At 44.6% G+C, this 15,124-nt stretch overlaps 1 protein-coding gene across 1 annotated transcript in view; it reads left to right on the plus strand.

Moving 5' to 3' along the window:
* The first annotated feature begins 805 nt into the window (after window positions 1-805).
* The window catches only part of SLC38A1 (solute carrier family 38 member 1), a 100,854-nt gene continuing 86,535 nt past the window's right edge, over window positions 806-15,124 (plus strand). The window contains 1 exon segment of the mRNA XM_060690221.2: window positions 806-1,788. The gene's annotated coding sequence lies outside the window, so the exon portion shown is untranslated.

Consider the following 15,124-nt stretch of genomic DNA (forward strand, 5'->3'; position numbering starts at 1 on the left):
TCAGCAGCATTTTTCATAGTGAGGTAGAAATGAGGTAAATATAGCAAATAAGGTGAATAAAATAAATAATCATACCAAGTCAGATACATAAAGTCAGATCAAATATATGAACTCTGAATAACCTTCTCTATTGAACTTTGAGAGAACCTCTCTATTCACATTATTATAAGAAGAGAAACGTACTTGTTAAAGGCAGCTGAACCCCATTATTGGTAAATATATCTTCTGATGAGGCCCAGCTGTCATCCATCAGGAGAGCTAAGAATGGTGTTCTGGTAAATGACTGACTCGGATAAAGAAAAGAAGCTAAGCAATTAGTTCATGGATTTCCTCATAATTACTTGACCTATGACACTGTGTCAAACACACTGATTCTATACATCTTAATAGAATCAAAAACTACGGAAATTCAGATATATGTGAACATCTGAACGGATATACATGGGAGACAGAAAGTCACTTATTGTTTAAACTATAGCCATAATTTCTGCATTTAAACATTACAGCACTTAAAGGAAAGTTGTAAACTATAAAGTGATGGGTTAAGTAGTTGTAATAGTTTAATAATTAGTAAATGATGGAGAGTAAAAATGTGTAGCCAAAATAATTTTATTAACTAGTATGTAATGGTTTTGTAATTAGTAAAGTGTAATGTAAGCATAATGTATTTTAATGTAACCATATATGGTAAAGTGTAATGTAAGTATAATGTATTTTTAATGTAACCATATATGGAAGCCGGAAGGGCTCATAGAACTCTTTGTCTTAAAAACATATATAAATCGTGAAATCATAACTCATCCTTGTTCAGTTTTGCAACAACCAAAAACTGCACTGAACCTTTGCGCAAATAAATGCATCTGTCTGACCCAGGAATGTGTTCCAGCCTTTCATTTCTATAACAATAGTCTTGCCATATGAAGCAGGATTACAACTAGCCAGCAGTTTTTAGGGTTGATACTCCCAACCCACCTGGAACAATAGACTCCTAGAGCAGTAAGTTACACTCTTGATTATAATAAACCCTTTTAAACTCTTGGGATTAAGCAATTAACCCGATCAGAAAATCCGTGAACGCTGCCTGGGATCAACACCACTCCTATATCCACCAAACGAGAGGAAGTAGCCCTTTAGCTGTTCTCAGCTGGATAAGAAGCGCCCATCGCGCCGACTGTTCACTCATGCCGGGGAAAAAGCAAAGCCTCAGGTCAGTGTCCGAGTGCCTTTCTTCCTAACCGACCGGGCGGATGCGGCGGCTATACATGCCCGGAATCCGTCCTACCTATTTCGGGCAAAAGTGTTCCACTCAAAACACCTAGGACTGTCCTCCTGGAGGAGGCGGGGAGGAAGCAGCCGCGAGGAAAAGCGACCGACCGAGCAAGCGCTCCCCAGCCTTAAACAAATGAAATCATAAATTCGGAACATCATGGCCACGCACGGCAGGCAGCGGGGCTCGCCAGGTGCAGTTGTCAGTGAATCGCTTTACTGGTTCTGCTGAGCCCCTACGTAGGTTGATGTCGAGAAGGGGGAGGAAGGGATGCTGATCGCTGTGCCGCCGCATGAAATTGCCGCCGACCATTCATTCATTTATTCATAGCGCGCTCTGCCACATTTTTCCTGGAAGGATTTTAATGTAGCCGTGGACCTTTACATCAGCGTGTAGTGACGACTGAGAAAATATTTACACACGTTCCGGTAAAACCCAGCCTAATAGGAGCTCCCGGCGCCCGAGCGAGGTATTTTACAGGAGCTGCAAGAAAAAAAGCGCAAGGCGGAGACACAGCCGAGGTACCGTGGTTTGGATTCTTGCCTGAGAGAAAGGCGTTGCTCGCCTTTACAGGTAGACTGGGTGGGCAAGGCAAGGCCTCTTCCCCACCTCGCTCTAGACACGAGTCTGGACACAAGAAAGCTTGGGGGCTGCCGGGGCACATGGCTCGAAAGGCGGCTTAGTGTGCCGGGCCTTTTTTCTCCAGCCACCTAGCAGGCGGACGTCAGAGAAGCAAAACTGGCGGTGATGCCTTGTCCCGGGCAACCTGGCTTGGAGGAGAAAGCCGCGTGGCGGGCGAGGAATATTCACGCTCCTAATGCGCAAGTTGGCCTAGTCTCCCCCAGCACTGTAGTGGTTTCACTAGACTTTCGGACGGGGCGAGCCACGTTTTTATTCCCCCCCGCCTTGCTTCCTTCATTATTTAAAAGAAAAAGGCGTGGAACAGCATTGTGGGTGACTGACGACTCATTTCCGTTAGAGAGAGAGAAAGATATCCTATAGAAAAAATTGTGACATAATTAAGAGGAACAGTTTAGGATAGGACTCGAGCGGTGCTTCTATGCAGAGCTTTTAATGTATCTTGGAAAATAAATGAAACTCCCAGCCTTATAGCGTTTGGAGGCGGGGAGAAGAGGGATCGCAGGATGAAATTCTTTGTCCTCTTTTTACAAAAGATTTCTACTTGAAATGCCTCTGTCCTTCTGCGAACTCTCCTCTTCTTTTTTAGAAAATTGTGCCTTACTGTATTCTGGGCGCCTTTTAATGAAGTTAGTGCGGGATTTAATTAAAAGAAAAAAACAATCTTGACTAAAAACCGCATGCATTTTGAATAAATTTCTTTATTCATTTAAGCTTTTGTTTTAACCTTGGCCACATCCATTCCCATTGAAAGGAAGCGTGTCCTGCTGAAATCTGAATTTTTTTAAAAAATCATTAAACCCAATGCTGTTTAAGCCCTGCTGATAGTCTGTTGTCTATTGAAATATAACTGATGCTTTACAGATTCTGTAAAGTTTTTTTTTCCAATTTAGGTATTGGTTAATAGATATAATTGACATTTATTTCTTGTTCTTTTCCCTCAAGTTACTTCACAGGGAGTGTGGTATGCTAGGAATGCAGGCCTAGCCCCAGCATGGATAAGATACTTGGCATCTTTTCTTATCTTTGTTTCAGAAAGAATCTATTCTTTTATTTCATGGTTTTTACAGACCACTGTATTTCAGAATATTTGTTTCATTTGTGTGCAAAGCAGAATTAGAACCTGTTGCTTTCATTTATTGCCATCAGATTACAAGGAAAAAGAAAATTGCAAGTGAAAATTTATTAATAGCACAATCATCATGACCTTTATAGCTAATGTATATATAGACCGTTTAATCAGGCCAGATATTATTAGATTTTCCTCTGCCCCATTTTGTGTTATTTCTACTTTTTTCATGTTTCAGCTTACTCTTTATTTTGTTTTGCCATTGCCTTTAATTGGACTGAAATGTAAATTACCTTTGTGGATGGTAATTACATTTTGCTTTTTGATAAAACATTTTGCTTCTTGATAAAGTGTTTTTGAAATACAAGAATATTTTGAGCCTCAACAAGTTTGCTTGTTGAAGTTATTTTTAAAGTACTGTGTTTCCCCGAAAATACGACATGTCCTGAAAATAAGGCCAAGCCTGATTTTTGGGGTGGGTGTAAATATATGCCCTCCCCCCAAAATAAGCCCTAGTGAATGGGTGGGCGTGGGCAGCACAGGAGGCAGCCCTTCCCTTCCCTGGTCACCTTATGGAAGTTTGGCACCTTAATTGTGGCCCACGGATCAGTTGGGCACCTGGAGGTGTTGCCAGCCCCAGCCCTGCCCACAGCACGTTGGGATTGCCTTCTCCCCCCACTCCCCCACTTCTGCCCAGCTGTACCTATTGCTGCTGGCCTTGTGAGGGCTCTTGATCGGATTGCTGCCTTTGCCTGCTGCTGATGCCGTCCCAGCATGTTTTGAAAAGGAGAAGGCACAGCTGCTGTTGTCCATGCTGGGGTTTGCATGGTGGCAGCCAGAGACTGCAGGACTTTTTTTTATCTCCCTTCCAAAACATGCCAGAACAGTACTCTTCAGGCCTTGGCCCTGGTGAGCGCTAGCTCTCGTGCTGGCTGTGTGCTTATGCAGGCTGCTGCTACAAGGGAGAAAGCAGTGTGGCGCATTGGGATTGCCTGCTGCCTCCCCCGCTTCTGCCTGGCTGCACCCGCTGTTGTTGGCCTTGCAAGGGCTCTTTGCCCTCCTGGCCGCGCTGCTCTTGGCCATCCTGCAGCTTCAGCAGGCAGGAGCTCTATGGTAGCTCTGCAGCGGGATGAAGGAGGGAGGGGGAAATCGCCCCTTCCTCCAGCTGTCTGCTCTTGCCTGGTGTGGGGCAATTTTTGGAGTGCAAAGATGAAGGGGTAATCTCCCTTCCCTCCTCCATCTGTCTATCCCGCTGCAGGGCTGCCAAGGAGCTGCTGTCTGCCGAAACAGTAGCTCACCCAATCCAATTCTGCCCCCCTGCCCCACCTTACTCATCTAAACCAGATCCCCCCACTCATCAGCTCCGCCAACCCTGTACACATGTACATCCATGGTTTTGGCATAAATCATCCCCAAGGAAATGGGGGGAGGGTGGATTTTTCTGCCGATCCTCCTTTCCTTGGGGATGATTTATGCCGAAACCATGGATGTGCATGTGTACAGGGAACCCCAAGGAAAGGAGATTCCTTGCACACATGAAAGAGTTCCTACCATACCAAGTGAGCAAGCAACACCTCAATCAAAACAAAATGCTGTGAGTTCGGGCACCCTTCCTGTTTGTTGCCTCCCTTTCAGGAAGCATTTCACTGCTGCCGGTGTTATTCAGATTATATCCTGGCATGTTTTGGAAGGAAGAAGGCATAGCTGCTGTTACCCGTGCTAGGGTTTGCATGGCTGCTGTGAGAGACTGCAGGATTTAGTTTTATCTCCCTTCCAAAACATGCTGGGAAGGCACCAGCAAAAGGCAGAAGCAGCGGGTGATCCGATCAAACCTCTCTGTGTGTGTTTGTGCATGTGCGCTTATGTGCATGTGCGAGAAGTCCTATCTAATGTCAGAGAGCAGGCGGAGGCCGGGGTGTGCCAACTTGGGGCATTGCAGCCAATTGAAGTAAGACTGTGTTTTTGAAGGGGGCGTGAGGCTTGTGGGGCCTTCTGCTTTTTTCAATCCCTAACCCCCACCCCCACCCCTCCCAAGGCAGCCACATCCCTCCACTAACCTGCTTTCCAGCTCCATTCTCCACTGCCACATGCACGGGAAGAAAAGTAGTCTGTGGGACTACAATAAAAAAAACCTTCCAACTTTGCAAGATTTTTTTTTTTTTTTTTTTTGTGAGAAGTTGAAAGGTCTGAATTTCTGGCACTTTTTTTTCTACCATAGTCGCACAGACTACTTTGTCCTGCAGGTGCAGTGGAGAACGGAGCTGGAAAGCAGGTTAGTGAAGGGATGTGGCTGCCTTGGGAGGGGGGAGGGGGGGTTTAGGGACCTCTGTGTGTGTGTGTGTGTGTGCATCCTTTCCTCCACAGCTAGGACAATGTGCAGAAAAATCTCCCCCCCCAAACACACACACCTGCAGATCGTTTTTTCAAAGAGGTGCCCTGCACAGACGCACATCCAAAAACACTCCCTCCATGGCTTCGGAGCCTCCAGTCTTGCAATCCTGTGCAGGTGAATGCAGAGGTTTGCTCCAAAGCTGCAGCAGAGCATTGCACAGGGAGACCTCCTCAGCTATGGTAGTGTTTCTGAAATGTTAACTTTTAACACCATATTGGGCCATGTGGGTTGGGATGAAATAACAGTAAAAAAATGTGGATACTGGTAGCTGCTGCTACAGTACCCATTGGAAGGCCAGACAAAAGGTCTGTGGGGCGTGTCACTTGGCCTCCTGCTGCTTTTGCGGCTGTAATCGGCTGCAAAAACAGCCACGCGTGCTGGAGGCTGCGGCCTGAGTGGCATCTGAAAATCAGCTGTTTCGTGGATGGTGGGATGGCCTGCTGCGACCCTTCAGAAGGCTGGCACGAGGGGCCACTTGCCCCACTCCGCTGCCTCATACCAGTAGATGGGGGGTGGGAAATAAGACCCCACCAAAAATAGACTCAATCTCCCTGCTCCCAGCAGATACTAAGGCCAGCTCCCAGCTCCCTGCTCCCAGCAGATACTAAAACCAACTTTTAGAAATGCAGATTTGGTAATCCTTTCAAGACAGGATGTTTTGAAACAAAGGCAGAATGGTAGGATTAGCCCTCATTCAAAATCCAACACAGGACAAAGCCATTAAGTCACAATAAGAATTGCCCAACACCCTTTCAGAACACAAACCTCTTCATTGCAACATCTCAGAGCAGTCCAAACTTCAACCAAACCCTGAAGTTCAGACAAACATCTAGGACCCCATAGGAATCTGACAACAGCCAATAGAATATTCTTGCACAGGAACAGGAAGTTCAAGTGCAAAGCCCAAAGAAGGTATAAAAACCCCTCATTCTCAACTCCATTTTGTCAGCTGCACCAGAACTCATGTGATTCTGCTTCATCATTAAACTATCTTTCCAATCAGCCTCCCTCTTTCCAGTGTCTTTCTCTTGGCTTGGAACTGAACAAGAGGGATATTTCTTCCAGCACTTGCCTTTTTGCTAAAACACGTCTTCCTTGCAGGAGCAAAGGAATGACATAAAGGAGTACTTAAGAGAGTTAACCTTTCCTCTTTGTGCCATAATTGAAGCTTTGTATGCCAGTCCAAGCAAAGCATTGAGATAAACCAGTGACATTTCATTATATCTTGGTGAGATACTTCCTTGTATACTAGTTGTGTAATATTTGCCAAATAGCATCCATGACACACTATTCACATTTTTCTCGGTAACAGCTTTAAAGTATATTTACTGGAAGGAGGTCCCTTGGTTTTCTTAAAATTGTAGCAATGACTGTGGCCACAGCTGTATGTTACCAGACAAAACTTTCAGACTTTCATCTGGTAGGAAATGGTGGCATGAACATTTACCTCCTGAAGTCTGTGAAGCATGCGGTATCTAAACGGAACTGAGACAATTTAAAGTATGGAATAAATCTGTTGTAATTTTTGCAATCTTGAATCATCTTTCTAAGTTTCAAATCTAAAAAGTTCATTTTTCTCTTTTTTTTGAGCAAAAATCCCATAAGAACACCTTGCACTTTTAAGAAAAAGAATGATTAATTTATGTGAAAAAGAATTGTTTCTCTCAGTGCAGCTATAATTAATCTAAGGGATCAAACAATGATGTAAGAGATAAAGAAGAATTGGATTGGATGATTAAAGAATGCCTTTGTCTATGTCAGAGGTCCTCAAACTTTTTAAATGGGCCAATTCACGATCCCTCAGACTGTTGGGGAGACTGTATCAGCTGGGTGGGCGTGGCTAGGTGGTCATGTGACTGGCTGGGCGTTGCAGTCCATTAAGCAATACACACAAATTAAACTTTAATTTGCTTTGCTCCTGGGTGTGTTATTTGCTTTTGTTGGCATGTTGCTCTTTTGGATGACTTTTCTTTTTACTACCCTGTTTTCCCCAAAATAAGACATCCCCAATTGGAGCGCATGGCAATAAGGCCAAACGCTTATTTCAGGGTTCAAAAAAATATAAGACGGCCTTATTTTCAGGGAAACATGGTAGATCATTTTTTTAAGTTGTTTAGGAATCTACTGGTCCACTTCAGGAAACTCTGTTTTGCAGCAATTCTCAGCCACAAGGAGCTTACAATCAGTAAGTTTATCTCTCTCTCCCTCCCTCCCCCTCCCCACCTCACGTCCCTCTAACTTTCCCTCCTCCCTCCCTCTCTCTGTCCCCTGTGGGGGAAGGACCTCCTGAACTGGTGCTGGGTGGTGGGAATCTGATGTCCAAAGGCCAACGAGCCGTGCGCTGAAGACCAGCTGGCCAGAGGGCAGGCGGGGCAATCCTGCAGTCTACCCAAAAGTAACACATCTCTTGTCACTTGAAATTTGAAGACTCAAGGCAGCCGCCACTCAGGCTCGCAGCTGTAAGCCGCATCCAGAAATCATTGTGATGGAGAGAAGCAGCTGGGGTCAACCCTAGCTTTGGTGTCCATTGGAGCTAGAAATTGGCCAGCTGGACCTCTCTGCCATTCTGAATGGTGAGGACGCCTCTCTATTAAAGCAGGCCCAGCCAGTCGCCAGCCTCTCCCTTCCCGGTGGGCATGCAAGCACTTCTGGGAAGGAGGAGGAAGAGAGGTACTCGCAGTTGGAGGACACTCGGTGGGTGTCAGAGGGGTGGCAAACGCTTTGTGGCTCCTGAGGTGGGTTGAGCCTCCCTGCTTGCAACATCTTCACCTGAGGGCATCACTGGCAGCCGCTTCCTGCGGCTCAGGAGGTCTGCGCTCTCCATGCTGATGCTCGGCCTTGAAGCACGGAGGCAGCGGCAGCGGCCATGACACGGGTTTCATTCGCTGCCTGCACGCTCTGGGGGGCGAATAGTTGAGTGAGCAAGTCAGCAATCTACTGGCTGCCTCTAATCTGCCTGCCCATTCCTGGCTCCGGCGCCCTCAACAGTGCTGCCCCCTCGCCTTTCTCCCTACCTCCTCTGGCCAACAGTGCTCGGGAGTAAAGTGCAGCTACCAATGGATGCGGCTTACAGCTCCGAGCTCAAAGCAGTGGGAGGCATGGCCTGCCTTGGCACCACCAACCTTGGGCTGTTAGCGGTCCATGGAGGAAGCCCTTGAATCAGCACCGAGACCAGGACCCTGGGAGGGCATGGGATAAGACTTTTTTTCTGCTTCGCAGAAGCAGAGATGGACAGGAGGCCTGAGAGCACACAGCATCTAAGCACAGTGCTCTCCCGAGGGTTGCCAACTCGCCCTCCCCTCTACCTTGGGCCCACATCCAGCCCATAACTGGGGGACACGCCGCTTCTGGGCTAGTCCAGCTGGTGACCTCCTGCACACTCCAGTCGTAGGCCAGGCTGGCTTCGGGAAACACCTGGGAAGGGCTCTGAAGCCGCAATCTCCCACACGCTCCCTTTGCAGGCCAGGCCGGCTTTGGGAAGCAGCTGGGAAGGGCTCTGATGCTGTGATCTCCTGTGCGATCCCCTCTTAGGCCAGGCCAGCTTTAGGAAGCAACCAGGAAGGGCTCCGATGCTGCAATCTCCCGCGTGATTCTCTCTCAGGCCAGGCTGGCTTTGGGAAGCAGCCGGGAAGGGCTCCGATGCTGCGATATCCTCCATGCTCCCCTTTCAGGCCAGACCGGTTTCGGGAAACACGCGGCAAGGTTAAGGTTAAGGTTAAGGTTTATTAAATTTGTATACCACCCTTCTCCCGAAGGACTCAGGGCCGTGAACAGCCAAGATTAAAATACATACAATATAAAAATTAAAATAAATTAAAACAGAATTAAATCAAATTGGCTTCCCAAAATTTAAAACCCTTTACCCATAAAATAACCCATTAAAATTTTAAGCCAGCCCGGCTTGCTGAAATAGGAAGGTCTTCAAAGCTCGATGGAAAGTACGGAGGTCCGGGATCAGTCATATTTCTGGGGGTAGCTCGTTCCAGAGGGCGGGTGCCCCCACAAAGAAGGCTCTCCCCCTGGGGGTCGTCAGTCGACATTGCTTGACCGACGGCACCCTGAGGAGACCCTCTCTGTGGGTCAAGGGCTCTACTGCCGCAATCTTATGCATGATCCCCTTGCACTGGTGCCATAGGTTCACCATCATGACCCTATATATTCATAGGAACTTTAGAGTGCATTCTGTTGTGGCATAGTACTCATAACTACTTTGTATTAAACGGCCAAAACACTTCTATTGTGTTTCATTCAAAGGGTTTTTTCAGAGGAAAGAACATTTAATTGAATCTTTGAATAATTATGATTGGTCAATACATTTTCCCAAGCTTGGCTAAAGCAGTTTTAAAGTAAAGTGCATTTAAATCAATTTACAATTTTTCCTGTGATGATTCCTGGGATTTGCCTAAAGCGAAGTTATAGTGAGTGAGAAAGGTCAGAAGAATTTAATGATTCCTAATAATATACTAAGTTAATTCAAGAAAACTAGAGTTTCCTAATATCTTCAGAGGAATTATTCCTCCTTCAAATTAAAGACATATTGTTTGGAGTAGGTTAGTAAACTTCTATGTCCTGTAATTTAATGGTAAAACAGCTACAACATAATGTACCAGTAGCCAAGCTAGATTTATTGAACATGTACAGGTGGAAGAACAAGATATTTGTAATAACAGACTTTGTTCCTGATTTCCATATGTTCATATATCTGGTCATGTGAACATGGTTTCATTCAAAAAGAAGACAATCAGATATATGAGCAAAACAAGAAAGGAAATCCTTTCTGAAAATAACCTGATACAGTTATCAAGTATTCCTCAACTTACAACAGTTCATTTAGTGATGGCTCAAAGTTGCAATGGCACTGAAAAAGTGACTTATGATCATTTTTCACACTTGCAATTGGCTCATATTTATGATGGTTGCAGTGTCCTGAGATCATGTGATCATCTTTTGTGATCTTCTGACAAACAAAGTCAGTGGGGAATCCAGATTCACTTTAATAACAACCATATTATTAACTATAGTGATTCATTTAACCAATGTGGCAAGACACGTCATAAAATGGAGCAAATTCATTTAACAAATGTCTTGGTTAGCAACATAAATTTTGGGCTCGCTGTTGTAACCCGAGGACTACCTGCATATGGTTTATAATGTAAACATGAAATTTTAATTTAGGGTAAACTTATTTTGGGTGACTTAATTACAAAGAAAAAAGATGGCAAAAGTAACAATCGGACACCTCCAATGATCTAGAAGCCCTTCCCATTATAATCCATATTCCTTCAGAACAATTTCATATGTTGATTGGATTCACATGATTTTAAGATATCTTGTTCTTGTTTAGATTAGTATAACATATGAAACATATACTGGTTTATAAACCATGATTTTGATTTATTGTCATTTGCATACAAACCATAGGTAAAAGGTGTTTGTAACATAGGCTTGTCATGTGTCCTTGTTTAGTTCCAACACTTTAAACAAATTTCAGGATTAAATACTGCAAATATAAATTTTACAACAAATTTCTTGATTTGAATGACTATTTTAAAGAATTTTTTTAAAGAGGTGACAACTTGGCATAAAAAGATACCTGAGTACAAAGCCTATCATATCGTCTGTCCTGGTTCTATTTCTAGAGTTACCTTTAACTGTTACTTCAAAATTTTTAATTGCTCAGTAATTTCTTCTTTTTTCTATCTTCTAAAGTTTCACTACAGCCTATCAAGAAAGTGTTTTTCCTGTTGAAGTAAAAGCCTATCTGAAAAATGAAAACAATAACAAATGTATAGAGATATGATCAATGTACTTTTTAGTGAAACTCCCTTAAACTCAGCATTGAAAATATGGTCTTGCCCAGTTTAAACCAATTTATGCCATTATATAAAAGGAACAGATTAAGAAATATTCTGTGTTTGAAAACATCAAGAAGTATTTAATGAGCTATGAATGCAGAATTGATCCCAATTTCAGTCTCTCAACAAAATATTCTGAAGCAAAAGCTAGCATCCTTTAAAACAGCTTGAAAGCAAGCCAAATTGTACTGAAAAAAGAGTGTCTGTGTATATTTTAATGAAGTATACAAAACCCCAGTTAACGTTCCCAAGTTGTTTTGGCTGGGTTAGCACATTGTATTGAACTATGGTTTGCATTAAATATGATTGATTGAACAAATCAGTGGGTGTATTTACATATTGTAGTAAGTTGTAATGTGATTAATTTGATTTTGGCTTAGTATATTATATGAATCCAGCTACTGTGTTTTATAAACAAAGGTTTATGGCTAGCTTATGGTAGGAACTTGACAGTTGTAGTTTATTTAAACAAAGATTAGTTGAACAATCCATAGCTTAATGCAATATGTAAATTCAGTGTTGCTTGAATTAATTATTCCTTAGATTTGCTTCCTAACACCCCTTGCCCTTTGGAATGGTTGAGTGCAATGCAATTGCATTGGGAGTCAGGGTGTGCTACACAAACACCCTACACTTCTTGAAATTCCCTTCTCTCCAAACCCCACTCTGTGAGAGAAGTGGAGAGAAAAAAGCAAGTGATTTATGTAGGTAGTCTCTCCTTTGTATGAATCCCTCTTGCAGAGCAGAGATATTGAAGAGGAATTTCAAGAGAGTAAGCTGTTTGCTCTTCTACACATCAAAATGAATGCATTGGCAGTAGGACAGAATAACAGAGTTGGAAGGGATTTTGTAGGTCATCTAGTCCAGTGGTCACCAACTGGTGGTCCATGGACCGCTGGTGGTCCGCGAGAAAATTTTGGTGGTCTGCAGAAAAATTATTTGCATTTTTAATATTGCAATAAATCGGGGTCCTCAAAATATGGCCCCTGGGCCGGATACGTGCAATGAACGTTTGTGTTATTGGGACTTTTTGTGTGGGTCGGGGTGGGGGAGAAATTCTGACTTGGGGTCTTTTTCAGCCTCCTTGTGCGGGGCTTTGAGCAAAGGCTGGAGGGAAGTGCTGCTGGTGGCAAAGAGCCGGAGGGCCTTGTTCCAGTGGGACTGCATCATGGCCTGGAACTGGCTGAGCATCTCAGCCCGCTGGTACCTGGCCTTGCACTCCCGCAGGTCTTCCCTCTGCTTGGAAAGCCTATGCTCCTAGTCCTCAGTGAAGTGCTTCTGCTGAGCCTCCTCGGTCAGATCCAATTTGAACTGAGCCAGCTGTTTTGCCAACTCTTTCTTGTGGTGGCTGCTTAGCTTCAACAACTGCTTCCTGTTGGGGTCCTAAGGAGCCCAGGTGGAGAGGCGAGGAGTGGCTGGGAGGGGAGGGGCGAGTAGAGGCTGGCAAGGTGCCCCTCGATGTGAGTGACAGTGAATTGGCCATACCCACCCAGTCACATGGTCACCTATCCACACCCACCCAGCCAGTCATTAGGCAGATCATATTGGTCTGCGGGATTTAAAATTATGAATTTAGTGGTCCCTGAGGTCTGAAAGACTGGTGACCCCTGATCTAGTCTGCCCTCCTGCCCAAGCAGCAGACCTACACTATTTCTGACAGCATTAAGGGGTGAAATCTAAATAATTATGCTACCGGTTCTGTGGGCGTGGCTTAGTGGGCAGAGCTTGGTGGTAAGTGACTGGGTGGGCGTGGCCAAGTCAATGTCACTTCTTTGCCCTTTTTTAACCTACAAAACACAACACAACACAACTGGCTCACCCACAATGTAAAAGCAGATGTGCTAGACCCAAAATGGCCCCTGCAACAAACAGGAACCTGTCAGGTGTGCTTCCTTCAAAGTCCAGGAAAGAATGAGCCAAGCTCCATATTTTATAGAGTAATGTACTTTTACTGGAAGATGAAATGAACACAACCAAAGGAAAGCTGAAACTAAAGCAATAGGTATGAAAGTTGCACATAGAAAGCATCCCCTCCCACTGTCCATCATCAATCACCCAATCCAAAGGTCTCCCAGAGGTCAGGTGGAAGCACGTCTGGCATCGTCATCAATCAGGAACGCGATGACGGTTGACCGATAGCCACTTCGGTGCTTAGGTTTCGTTTCTTCAAAATCCACCAGCTTGCTTCCCTCCCCCCGCTCTTCCCTCCCCCCGCTCTTCCCTCCCCCGTTTCTTATGGCAGCCAAAGCAGAAAGTCGGAGGCTGACATTTGGCCCCTCCAGAGAAAAGACGTTAGTCCGAAATAGGGAAAAGAGAAGGAAGGGAAAAGAAAAAAAAAAGATTGCAATATAGACATTAAGGCTTATCAGGATATTTGTTATGAAACAACTGTACTTTCTTTGGCGCCCGGACATCACGTTTATTCACCCATTCAGCTTGAGACAAAGGGAAATGTTTCCAAGCCACCAAATATTGCACCCTACCATAGTGCTTCCTAGAGTCTAAAATTTCTTTGACTTCGAAATGTTGCTCCCCTTCTATCAGTATGGGAACAGGAGGAGAATCTTGGTTGGGTCGTAAAGGGGACAAGTGTTCTGGTTTCAACAAACTAACATGAAACACAGGGTGTATCCGTCTCAACGTTTTTGGCAATTCCAATTCAACTGTGACTGGATTAATAAGTCTAGTGACCAGGAAAGGACCCACATACTTGGGTCCAAGCTTTTTTGATTTCTGTGAAGTCTGTAAGTATTTGGTGGAAAGATAAACCCTGTCACCCACTTTATACACATGTGCCGGGGACCGTTTTTTATCTGCTTGTGTCTTATGCGTGCATAACGTGTGCATCATCTAGGGCTTTTCGAGTTACAGCCCAAGTGCTCCATAACTGTTCGATCCACTCAACCAAAGATGGGTTTTGTGGGGTGTCTTGTGGTAACTCGGGAATTGGCACAAAATCCTGACCAGACGCTACCTTAAACAGAGTGAACCCGGTGCTGCTATGGATAGAATTGTTGTATGCCACCTCCGGAAATGGCAATAAGTCCACCCAGTTGTCTTGCTGGTAATTTACATAACATCTCAGATACTGTTCTAACACAGCATTGGTTCTCTCACAGGCCCCATTGGTCTGGGGGTGGTGGGCAGAGCTTAGTCCTTGGGCAGAGCCTATTAACTTTAAAAACTCCTTCCAAAATTTGGAAGTAAATTGTACACCCCTGTCCGAAATTATACGTTTTGGAGCTCCATGTAATCTGTAAATATGACGAATAAACAGTTTTGCAAGAGTTTTTGCTGAAGGGATTTTAGAGCAGGGGATGAAATGTACTTGTTTGGAAAACAAATCCGTTACTGCCCAAATGACTGTGCACCCTTCACTTTCTGGTAGGTCAACAATAAAATCCATGGATATTTCCTTCCAAGGGGCATCCGGTCTTGCCACACTCTGCAGCAACCCAGGTGGTTTCCCCGGAGGTCTTTTAGCTGAGGCACACACCGGACAACTAGCCACATATGCTTCTATGTCTTTTTTGAGGGCAGGCCACCAAAACTATCTTTTAACAAAATGTAGAGTTTTAACAAATCCAAAGTGTCCGGCTGCCTTGGCATCATGAGCGTGTTGTAATACTGTTAGTCTTAAACTCTCAGGGATATACAATTTAGCCCCTATCCAAGCTAGACCATCACGGAGGGTACATTCATTTGAATGGGTTTTAAACCATTCGTCAGTTTTTAAGGCTTCTTGTAATTTCTGTAGTAGGTCGCCCGAAAAAGCTGGATCGGCCCTCGCCTGCGCTCTGGTAGTCATGGGCACTGCCAGTTGTGTGGAAGGGATGATGGGTTGAACCACTTCTTGGTACTGTTGTATTGAGGCATTCTGGAGAGTGCATCCGCCATGAAAT

This window comes from Pantherophis guttatus, chromosome 7 (genome assembly GCF_059756535.1).
Source record: "Pantherophis guttatus breed Tessera chromosome 7, ASM5975653v1, whole genome shotgun sequence".
Lineage (NCBI taxonomy): Eukaryota > Metazoa > Chordata > Lepidosauria > Squamata > Colubridae > Pantherophis > Pantherophis guttatus.